Source organism: Mesoplodon bidens, assembly GCF_964165515.1.
Source record: "Mesoplodon bidens genome assembly, chromosome: 13".
Classification (NCBI taxonomy): Eukaryota; Metazoa; Chordata; class Mammalia; order Artiodactyla; family Ziphiidae; genus Mesoplodon; species Mesoplodon bidens.
In genome coordinates, this window is record NC_138169.1 from 31,353,258 (window position 1) to 31,365,467 (window position 12,210).

Genomic DNA, 12,210 nt, shown 5'->3' on the forward strand with positions numbered 1-12,210 from the left:
GTCCCTGGCCGGCCCCCGCCTCGACCCCCGTCCCCTGGGAGTCCCGTGCAGACCCGCCCTCGCTCAGGCCCAGACCCCACCTACCCCGCTTGGGAAGGAGACTGATCACCTCTATCTTACATTTTCCATAGGAAACTGGCGAAATCAGTTATTTTTAGCCCTGATTGCTGCCTAATTCAAAGTGCAGAAGTTTTCATTCCGTTTAACTTTTAAAATAAATAAACAGGCTGCTCCTTTGGGGAAGAGAGTGAGTTCAGATTCAAACAGTAAGAAACTTCAAGATTGACACTCCAAAAGTTTAGGCATTGTGGACTCGGGCAGTGTGTTTTGCCATTTCTATTTGAAAGGATTTAAGGATACAGAAAACCACTGCTCTGACTCCTTGCCAGGGATTTGTTTAGCAAATTCCTCAGCGTGAACTTGAGCACCTCAGAACACAGGGTTCTAAACATGATAGGAGCTGGCACATTTGCCGAGAATGATCAGGTAACCCACCAAATTTCAGCTTTATTTAGAAGCGGATTTAGTAATGCGTACCCGTGTGGCTATTGCTCTATAAACGTGATTTGTAAAAATTTAGCCTTGCCCACAAAGTAAATTGGAAGCTTACACTGATAAGAGAATTCTTAGTGTTCCAAAAGCAATCACAGTAGGAGTCTTTTCATTAGTTAGGATGTTTGAAATACGGTCAGATCTCTATTATTTTAAGCACAGCTCGCTCACAATCAGGGAGCCTCTCTGAGCTGTGGATTTCTCTCATCTTATATAGGAATGAGAGCGACCCCTCTTGCTAATCAGCATCGTCAGGAAAACATCTACTAACAACCTATGCAGAGTCTGTTATTAACTCACGATGTTTTTTTTTAAATAAATTTATTTTATTTACTTACTATTTTTGGCTGTGTTGGGTCTTCATTGATACGCGCGGGCTTTCTCTAGTTGCGGTGAGCAGGGGCTATTCGTTGCGGTGCGCGGTATTCTCATTGCGGTGGCTTCTCTTGTTGCAGAGCACAGGTTCTAGGCGCGCGGGCTTCAGTAGCTGTGGCTCACAGGCTCTAGAGCGCAGGCTCAGTAGTTGTGGCTCACGGGCTTAGTTGCTCCGCAGCATGTGGGATCTTCCCGGACCAGGGCTCAAACCCGTGTCCCCTGCACTGGCACGCAGATTCCCAACCACTGCACCACCAGGGAAGCCCCTTAACTCACTGTTAATGTAAGGAATTAAAGAACCTGATTTACTCAAGACTTTCCGGGAATACTGCAGTTTCACAAAGCAAGACACATACGCAAAGGTAATCTCAAAATTTTGAATTCAGTCCATCCTGATTTATAGCACTGCCTGTCCCTGTAGGCAGCTGTGTCTGGTGTGGGACGTGCAGCTGAAGGCCCTCTTGTCCATAATAGAATATCTTCCTCATAAAGCAGCCCTGTAATTTCCTCCACTAGGATAATTAATGGGTTAAGTGACAGGGAGTTGGGTAGTACCCCCAGAGGACACAGTTAAAATCCATAGTGTTGCTTTATACTATCTGTTTGTTGATACATAGCGTTCCAGAACATAGAACCAGAGACAGTACAATTCAGTAGATGTTTGTGAAAGAACGAATGACATTTCATAGATATTCTTATTGATAAAGGTAGACGGCTCTGTGGGCTTGGTCCTAAATCCAGATTGTGAAATAAAGAGGATACCCTGCCGTCCTGCTTTCCACCCGGAAATTCCTTCCTATCATTTTGTAAGACCCGCCCCCCCGCCTTTCTTCACTGTCACCTTAGCGCCATCATCACCACCTAAGACCAGAGAAGCTGTCACTTTTACAGACAACCAGAACTGGAAGAGCATGGAAAGTAAGAAGCAAAGTCAAGGACAGAATCTGGGGTCACCAATGCCCAAAAGACAGGCAACGGAAGAGAAGCCACCGAACCTGGGAAAGGCAGGTGGGAGGGAGGATTCTGGAGACAGTGGGTCCTGGAAACACAGGCAGGACTGTGGTTTACAAAGGTGGGACTAATCACAAGAGTTAAACATTACAGACCAGTCAGGTCAAAATAGTGCAGGCACTCCTAACTCTGCATGGCACTGAGGGACCATAAGAATGATTGTGCAAGTTCAAAGAGTTCAAATGATCTTCACATCAATGGGGAAAATCAGGATTGTTCCATGACCTTCACAAATTTTTGTTGAGATGCTGAAAACACTGTCAGTTATAAGTGTATAAAGAAATGATAGAGATGTGGATGGACCTAGAGACTGTCATACAGTCTCTAGTGAAGTAAGTCAGAAAGAGAAAAACAAATATCATTAACACATATATGTGGAATCTGAAAAAATTGGTATAGACGATCTTATATACAAAGCAGAAACAGAGACACAGATGTAGAGAACAAACGTATGGCTACCAAGGGGGTAGGGTGGGGTGGGACAAATGGGAGATTGGGATTGACACATATACACTATTGATACTATGTATAAAATAGATAACTAATGAGAACCTACTGTGTAGCACAGGGAACTCTACTCAATGCTCTGTGGTGACCTAAATGGGAAGGAAATCCAAAGAAGGGATATATGTATACATATGACTGATTCACTTTTCTGTACAGTAGATATTAACACAATATTGTAAAGCAACTATACTCCAATAAAAATTAAAAAACCAAAAAACCCCCTAAAAAATAAACAAAAAAAGAAATGAAAGAAATAATAAAACTAGCATTATTTAGGACAGTGTCATTTAAAACATCAGAAACATTGATAATTAAACTGTTCTGTGTCTTTGTAGAAAACTTATCAAGAATAGCTTGAACAGTGCTCATCTTGTCATGTGACTTAGGATAAGGAGTGGACATCCTTTCCATGCTGTGGTGAATTGATACACTCCTTCCTAAGTTTGGATCAGCTTCCAACATTTTGTTCTTTGCACGTTCAATGTTATGAATTATCTCCAAAAGTTCATTGAATGTTAAGTTTTTTGCTGGCATGCGTTCCTCTGGGCCGGCTTCATCCTTTTCACCACAACCATTTTCCTCCGCTGTGTTGATAAGCTGGTCTTCACTGAGCTCCTCTGTCAGCACATCTAAAACCTCTCAAAAGGCAGCAGGGTCACTCATCCCACAGTCAGCCATTTTTTAAAATCTATTTTATTGAAGTATAGTTGATTTACAATGTTGTGTTAATTTCTGCTGTACAGCAAAGTGGCTCAGTTATACATATATATTCCTTTTCATATTCTTTTCCATTATGGTTTATCCCAGGATATTGAATATAGTTCCCTGTGCTATACAGTAGGACCTTGTTGTTTATCCATTCTGTATGTAATAGTTTGCCTCTGCTAACCCCAAACTCCCAATCCTCCCCTCCCCCCCACCCCCAGCCATTTCTTCTCTAACTCCATTCCCGTAGATTGTTTCCCTTCCTGCATGAACACTTTTCATTTCTTTGATGCACCTTCCTTTTTGGTGACCAAGTTCCTCTTTTGACTATCCATTTTTGTGAGATGCCATGGGCGTTTCGCACTGGGAGACAAGGAGGCAACACAGTGACACACTTTGCCGTCAGGGGAAGGAGGCGGCACTGAATAACACACACAGCGACCAGTCACCAACAGACTTTGAAAGAAGTGACATTGTAAGGGAGTCTCTGACTCCATTGTTTGACTACTGACATCTTTTAAGCCTCACCCCTTCCTCTTCCCCTGCTGCCCCACATCTGGACAAGTGAAAAGAGAGCCCAGGCACTCCCTCTTTTGGCTGCGTTGGGTCTTCATTGCTGCACGGGCTCTCTCTAGTTGTGGTGAGTGGGGGCTACTCTTTGTTGTAGTGCACAGGCTTCTCATTGTGATGGTTTCTCTTGTAGCAGAGCACGGGCTCTAGGTGAGCGGGCTTCACCAGTTGTGGCTCACGGGCTCTAGAGAGCAGGCTCAGTAGTTGTGGTGCACGGGCTTAGTTGCTCCACGGCATGTGGGATCTTCCAGGACCAGGAATTGAACCCGTGTCCCCTGCATTGACAGGCGGGTTCTTAACCACTGTGCCACCAGGGAAGCCCTCAGGTGAAGTTTTAAAATGTTATCTTTCATTTGACCTGAGTATTTTTACCTTTGTGAAATGGCTCAACCGAACAATATTTGTTTCCATTTTATTATTTAATAACATATCATTGTAAGTTATGACACTTAAGCAAGTGATCCTTAGAATGTGTATCTGTGGTGGGTGTCATGTTCCTTCCTGTCAAAAAGATGGGAAATCTAGACATCTGGGAAGTAGCTGACACAAGGCAGTCTACATCAAAATCTTGAACTCTGCATTATGAAAAAAAAATGTGTTTACACACACAATGTTTTTAAAGAAAATCCTATGTGGGTTCTTTCAAAGGAACCATTTTTGGGTCAAATGTTTTAAATGTAAGTCTTCTCCTTCAAAAGAAATAAAAAAGGATAAGCCATTATCAAGTTGGTTGATAATGAAGCTCAGCTCCACATAGGGAGTTTACAGAATCAGAATCCATTCCTTCATTTAATCAGAAGCTCCATAATCGTATATTGTTTTTCATTAATGACTGGCTTTTCTTTTTAAAATAATAAAACGTGTATGACTTACATCCTTCCTCTTTCCAGCATCCCTGTCTCCTTGTCACATGGATGAGCCCAGGTGGCCTTGGTATGTTGGCCCCAGAGTGTTAATTTCTTCTCAGCAGCTGAGAAGTGTCAGCTCAAAAGTTTGCAGGAACCAAACTCAAATTTTTATACATTCTAAAAATTCTTGTACTAAATAGGATAAACCTTGACTCCCTTTTTTCATTTGTAGATTAAGTGGGATAATACCTAATTTTGGCATTTACACGTAGCACGTAACCTAGCTGCTTTGGGATGGTCTTAGAATTTTTTCCTGGCAATTTGTTCCATTTCTTGACTTCTCCCTGCAAACAAAATGACAGTGACACTTCATCTTGACTTTTTCCCTTCTTTTTGGTTTATGCCTATTCTATTTTAATTAAAAATGTATATACAGTTAAATTTTAGGCTGTTAAAAATATTTTTGATACATTCAGTTGTTTTAAACATACCCCCAATAAGCAGATTTTTAGCCATTTAGAGCTTGCCTGCTTTGCATACCCTGAGAAACTGCGCCTAACATCTGCTAACTAGAAAGATAAAGCTTCTAGGAGCTATAAAGACCCCAAGCTGCTGTGCCCTTTGGAGCTCTCTGATCCACAGACTCTCTGCCCAGAGACATCACCTACCATGTGAGCCCTGTATCCCTGGGGGAGGTCCCTTGCCTTCCTCCTCTTCCACGCTGCGGTCTCCTGCACCGAAGTCTCTGGATGGTCCCAGCCCAGAGGGACTTCCCGGGGCGCAAACCTGTCAAAGCCCCGCTGAGACGCCTGTGTGTACTACTGCCACCTGGTGGTCATGTCTATGTCTTAGATCAACGCTGAAATCCCTAGAACCCCCTTACGCTCCTCTATCCAAAAACTATCCGCTATTTTTCCTTGAGGAAGTCAAAATTCTAACCAGGACAGTGCATCTAACATCCCCAGATTCAGAAAGTGAGAACCAGAGGGTGACTTCCAAGTGTCTGTGAAGATGCAGGAACACTCATGACAGCACCTTGGATTTGGCATCTTTGAAGGAAGCCCAAAGGTAGATTTCAGCTGGAAGAAGATGCTTTAAGAAGTTGGTGCTCAGTTCAAAATCAGAACCAACCGAGAGAGGGACTTGGAAATTGTTGCTATTTAAAATTCATGTATGGGGACTTCCCTGGTGGCGCAGCGGTTAAGAATCTGCCTGCCAATGCAGGGAACACGGGTTCGAGCCCTGGTCCAGGAAGATCCCACATGCCGCGGAGCAACTAAACCCATGTGCCACAACTACTGAGCCCGCACTCTAGAGCCCACGAGCCACACGACTGAGCCTGCATGCCACAACGTGCCACAACTACTGAAGCCTGCACACCTAGAGCCCGTGCTCTGCAACAAGAGAAGCCACCGCAATGAGAAGCCTGCGCACTGCAATGAAGAGTAGCCCCCGCTCGCTGCGACTAGAGAAAGCCCGCACGCAGCAATGAAGACCCAATGCAACCAAAACTAAGATAAATAAGTAAATTAATTTAAAAAAATAAACAAAATTCATGTATGAAGGCAGTAGTCACATTTCTGGTCCTCCCATTCTGGAAAACCACAGAGCAGTTTTTGCTGTACAAGACTAATTATTTTTGTCAGGAATTATGTGATCAGAAGGAGTAGAAATCTACTCCAATTATCACAGGTCAAAAGTTAGAATTTGTTATCTTGTGTCCCAAGGATAGGATGTACAGGACCCACGAGGTGCTACAATCAGGAGCTGGAAAGTCAGACGGAGTGTTCTGGGCTGAATTGTGTCTCCCCACACCCCCCAGCGCATCCATGTGTTGAAGTCCTAACCCCCAGAAGTTAGAAGGGGGTTAGGACTGCATTTGGAGACAGGGCCTTTAAAGAGGCAATTAAGGTAAATGAGGTCATGTGGGTGGACCCTAACCCAATATGATTGGTGTCTTTATAAGAGGAGATGAGAACACAGACAGGCACAGCGGGAGGACCACGTGAGGACACAGGGAGGAGATGGCCATCTACATGCCAAGGAGAGAGGCCTCAGAAGGAACCAACCTGTTGATGGCTTGATCTTGGGCTTCCAGCCTCCAGAACTGTGAGAAATAAGTATCTGTTGTTTAATGCCCCTGGCCTGTGGTTCTTGGTTACTGCAGCCCTCACGAACTCACGCTAGAGGTTGTAAGGTTACGGGTCCCACCTCTGCGGAGCCCATAGTCTCTTCTCTGCTTTTTCGGCTCAGCTGCCTCGTTCTTTGTATATACAGGCGGGTGGCTTTCTCTGAAGTGATGCACACACGACACAGGTGGTCTCACCAGCTTGATTCTGGGTGATGACTCTCAGCTCCTGTGACTCAAACCAGCTATCTGGAGTCTCCAAAAGAGGGCACCTGACCCACCCAGTTGGGCCAAATGTCCAGTTGGTGTAACAAGAGCTGTGGCTGGTGGGAGAGGAGAGTCACACGTGCAGGATGGGAACTGTGCCCTCCCGATCCACTCGAGACGCCCCTGAGGAGTGACCCTCAGATCTGGGGTCAGGGAGGCAGGCAGCCCCAGGAGTGAGCAAACCGTAGAGATGAAAGTGTAACGACCAGAAAAGGCCAGCAAGATGTGGGCCTCTGGGCTGGACCACACTTCCTGTCCCTACTCCTCTTGGCTGGCAAATAGACAGTGAACATGTAACAGAAAGGACAAGGCTCCAGCAGCTTACCTCCTGGACAACTCAAGTCAGCTAAACATCTACTCAATATTCTTCTCCTCCAGCCAATGTAAGTTACATCAGTGATCCAGACATTCACTTTAAGCAGATATGTCAGACCACAAATGTGATGTTAGCAACTTCTCTCTGACAGTGAGTTGAATAACATTGGGTTTCTTTTTCTTGCTTGTTTGCTTATTTTTATATTAGGAAATTGAAGGGGCACAAACTTAAGATTTTTAACCATGGACACCACTAGACATAAAAGAAGTCGGTGATGACTTTAACTGTGACCAGGGAGAGAGCAGACAGACACACACAACCACACACATGTACATACACAATACACATGTGCATAGACCACACATGCACACACATGCAACGCAAGTACACACACCACACATGTATACAAATCACACACAACCACACAGTACACACGCGCAATACACACACACACGATCACACGCATACACATGCACACGCAATCACATAGTACACACATGCACATACAGATGTACATACAAGCACACATGTACACATACAACCACACATGTACACACCATCACACACACAAATGCACGCATACATGCATACACAGAGTCCCTCAGCTGTCATGTTGTGATTTTTCTTCCCTTTTTTTTTTTTTTTTTGCGGTATGTGGGCCTCTCACTGTTGTGGCCTCTCCCGCTGCGGAGCACAGGCTCCAGATGCGCAGGCTCAGCAGCCATGGCTCATGGGCCCAGCCGCTCCGCGGCATGTGGGATCTTCCCGGACCGGGGCACGAACCCGTGTCCCCTGCATCAGCAGGCAGACTCTCAACCACTGTGCCACCAGGGAAGCCCTTTCTTCCCTTTTTAATACTGTTACTTTTATTTTAAGAATAGATAAAATGCACACACATGGGGGCAGAATGGAAAGGAAGCATCCAGTGTGCTTTTTCTGTGTCCCTAAGAGTGGACACAGATCCCACATGTAAATAAGGACAGTCTTAGGTCCCTGGAAAATTTTAGTTAAGCAAGTATACATGCTTCTTTTCAAAAAAGGAAAATAAGAAAATGTAAAGATATTAAATAATGTACTAATCGATACTTTCAGATTACAGAAATGACAAGCTTTAGCAAAAAAGGGGAATTTAGTTTTCAGATATGGGCCCGTCACATGGAAACCACAGACAGAAAGGCCACGTGGACCCTGGGGATGACTCCAACTCCATCAGGCCTCTCCCACCTCATCTACACCCCTTGAGCACCAGCTGTTGCTTTCAGTGCTTCTCTCTTATCTCACTCTGTTTCCCATTCCCAGAAGAGGAAAGAGCTGTTTTTTTTTTTTTTTTTTTTGCGTTATGCGGGCCTCTCACTGTTGTGGCCTCTCCCCTTGGGGAGCGCAGGCTCCGGACGCACAGGCTCAGCGGCCATGGCTCACGGGCCTAGCCGCTCTGCGGCATGTGGGATCTTCCCGGACCGGGGCACGAACCCGTGTCCCCTGCATCGGCAGGAGGACTCTCAACCACTGCGCCACCAGGGAAGCCCAAGAGCTGTTTATTCTATTGCCAAATTCACAGGGATGGCCTCTGACTGTCCTGGCTTGTTGGTGCTCCAGCTTTAGACCATGAAGAGCCACAGAGAAAGTGGCTTCACACGCAGCTCTGATGTGACCAGATTCACGGACAGAGGAGGCTGATTCCAGGAAAGTGCAGACAGGTGGTTGAGATGCCAGGGGCAGTGAACTGGAGAGACGAAATTACAGCCGTCTGCTTCCGCAAACAGGCAACAAAAGGGAAAACCTATCATTACACCATTAAAGATAACAGTCGGAACATTTGAATGCCATTTTTTTTTTCCCACTGAGAAAGGGCACTTTCTATTAAGACTTTAAAAAAATAGGGATAGGAAATTGTGGTTATTTTAAAGTTTTCTTTTAATATTTTAATGTATTTTCTAAATTCTCATATGAGTCCACTTTTATAATTTTTTTTTTAAGAATTTATTATGCACAGTTTTTGTCTACATAGTTCTCTTTTGCTTGTGAAAGGGTAATCCCCCAGACTAATTTTCTTTTTTTCCCTCTTTTTTTTTTGCGGTACGCAGTGCCTCTCACTGTTGTGGCCTCTCCCGTTGCGGAGCACAGGCTCCGGACGCGCAGGCCCAGTGGCCATGGCTCACGGGCCCAGCCGCTCCGCGGCACGCGGGATCCTCCCCGACCGGGGCACGAACCCGTGTCCCCTGCATCGGCAGGCGGACTCTCAACCACTGCGCCACCAGGGAAGCCCCCCACTTTTATAATTTGAAAAAATAGCCTATATTTAAAAGGTAATGAGAGGTATTTCAGGAGACATCAAATTTTCCCAAGTTTTATTTCTGTTTTCTGAACACTTGTAACTTGTGAATCGAATGCATGATTCATGAGTTGCCATCGTGAAATAACTTTAGCTGTCACTGTTCTTTTAAATTTATCCAGTGGAACTAGTTTTTCGGTGCCTGGGTGAAAGCTCCAGCAGCTGTCTGACTTTTGGAAGTCACTTACGTAACGCAAATCGTCTCAATACAGAAAAGAGTGTTTCTAGTGCCCTGCAATTTTCTAAACTCAAACTTGATTTAATTGAGGTGTCTCTCCTCTACCAGGTGGGAAGTTTGCTGCTGGGAGAGGGTCTTTCTCTCATTGTCCAGTGTTCTATTTCTTCCCAAAGAAATAGCTGGCTAACCTTGTTTCTGACACCTGCAGGGTTGGGAGTCACCTGGGGTCCTGGGGAGATAAGACAAGGAATGATCAGGGTTGGGTTGGTTCTGCCATGAGTTGGCTTCTTGCTCTCTGGTGCTGGCAGATGCTCAAGGCTGACTCTTTCTCTCATGGGCATTTGTGTGAGTGCCTCAGAGACCTTCCTCTGCCCACCCATGTGAGCAGGTGTCGCCCACGTGCAGTTCTCTAATTGGAGATAATCACTTCCTTCTGGTTCACTGTTTGTATTTCTCCCAGAGCCATAGGAGTCTGGCATGACCTGTGGCTCTTTGCTGATCCAGGTGTCCCTCCTGGACAAGATCTAACCCACAATGGCTTTCTCTTAGGTGGCCCAAGGCTGGCCCACAGGAAGCATCCGTGCCCCTTTGGGGGTGCCGGCTTCCCATACAACCACCCCTTCCTCCCTTCTGCTACCTGCAGGGCCGCTGCATCTCCCACCCTTCAGATTTCTCAGGTGGCAATCAAGACACTTCTTTCCGAGGCCCCCACCAAATGGAACACAAACCAGGGTCTCCCTGGGGTTCCCTTAATGCTTTTTTCGAAGGCAAGTGTCCCCTGCCCCTACCCCAGGGCTGGGACTTAAAGCACTGGACAGCTCTTTCTATCTGCACAAACCCCCCAAGTCTCCACCTTCTGACCTGTGATGTGGGCGAGGGTGAGAGTTTCTCACCACCAACCCTAAATGTCAGCATCTTTATTTGGAACCTTGGTTTGGCCTGCGATCTTTCTCATCTTAGGGTCTCAGCAAAAACCTGCACTTTTGTATCCTATTATACACTTTATAATGCCTCCTTTTCTTTCTTTCTTTTTTTTTTTGGCCATGCCACATGGCTTGCGGGATCTTAGTTCCCCAGCCAGGGATTGAACCCATGCCCTCGGCAGTGAAAGCGCCAAGTCCTAACCACTGGACCACCAGGGAATTCCCACCTTTTATTTCTTTAATTTTAAATAACTAAATAGATATTGATCCACACTTGCAAGCTGTTTTTAGTCTGGAAAAATTTTAAATGCAACTTACTTCGCTCTTGGTTGGTCCCTCCATTCTTAAATGTTAGACATCTGAGGGTTACGCTGCTTTAGGGTTCAAACCACAAGTGATAATACCTTTCACTTATCTAGCACTTTGGAGTTTAAAAAGGAGTGTGTCTAAATTGCTTATTCTACACTCAATTGTTCAGAATTAGGAGACAGGAGAGGACTTCTAGAAAAAAGATGGAGCTATGAATAATGTATCCTTTTGTGTCCAGCAAGTAAGCGAGAAAGCACATAAAGGATTTAAAATTTTGGAAGGTTTGTACCTCAATTGAGATCACGTATGTTTTTTTTGTTTGTCTCAAATACTCTTCTGCATTTACACATTGATAGTCATGCTGTTAAAAAAAAATCAGATTTCTCTTGTCCTTCTTTGAAAAGAGGCATCCAAACTTGAAGGTTAAACTTGACAATGCTGTTTTAATACCGAACGTGTTCGCTGGTGTCAGTGGTATGAAGTGGCTGCTCTCCAGGTGATGCTGGCCCTCAAGGAGGTTCCACAGGTGTGGCCACAGGACCAGGCAGGATGTCTGCAGAAAGGTCAGGACCAAGCCACTACGTTACCCAGACAACATGCGTTTCTCTTAGTGCTGCCTTAATTTCATTTCCAAAGTCTAAGTCACTTTTCCCCGCTGGGACCGGTCATTTTATATTTGGAATAACGTCTTGTTAATGTGGAACCAGGGTCTTCTGCCATGAAAAAAAAAGAAGCCAATTAAAAAAAAGAAAATCTCTCTCACACCTTCTTCTTCTCCTTCTCTTTTTCCTCATCCTCTATTTTGTTCTCTACATAAACTATCCACTCCACCTTTAGCCCAGCTCAGGATGTCCATCTTGGCATTTGCCTGGTGACTGAGCCTCTACTTTTTCCCCACTGGGGAGAAAGCGTTGGCAGCCAGATGCTAAGGTCAGTCTCCTCTTCCAGCTGTCCTTCCTCCTTGTCTCCAGCAGGAGACACAGAAAGTCCCCTGTACACCACCCGGATGATCTGGCTATGGTCCCTCTCCACAGGAAGCCCCCCAGCCTTTGCGAGGGAGCGGGCTAAACTTACTCTTTACTGCCTGACGACTTCTTCAGTTTCTTAGCTCTGACTGCATATTTAAGAAATCTGATGAGAGAAAATGGGTTTCTCCATCAATAATGTGGGGCCCATCCAAAAACTCTCA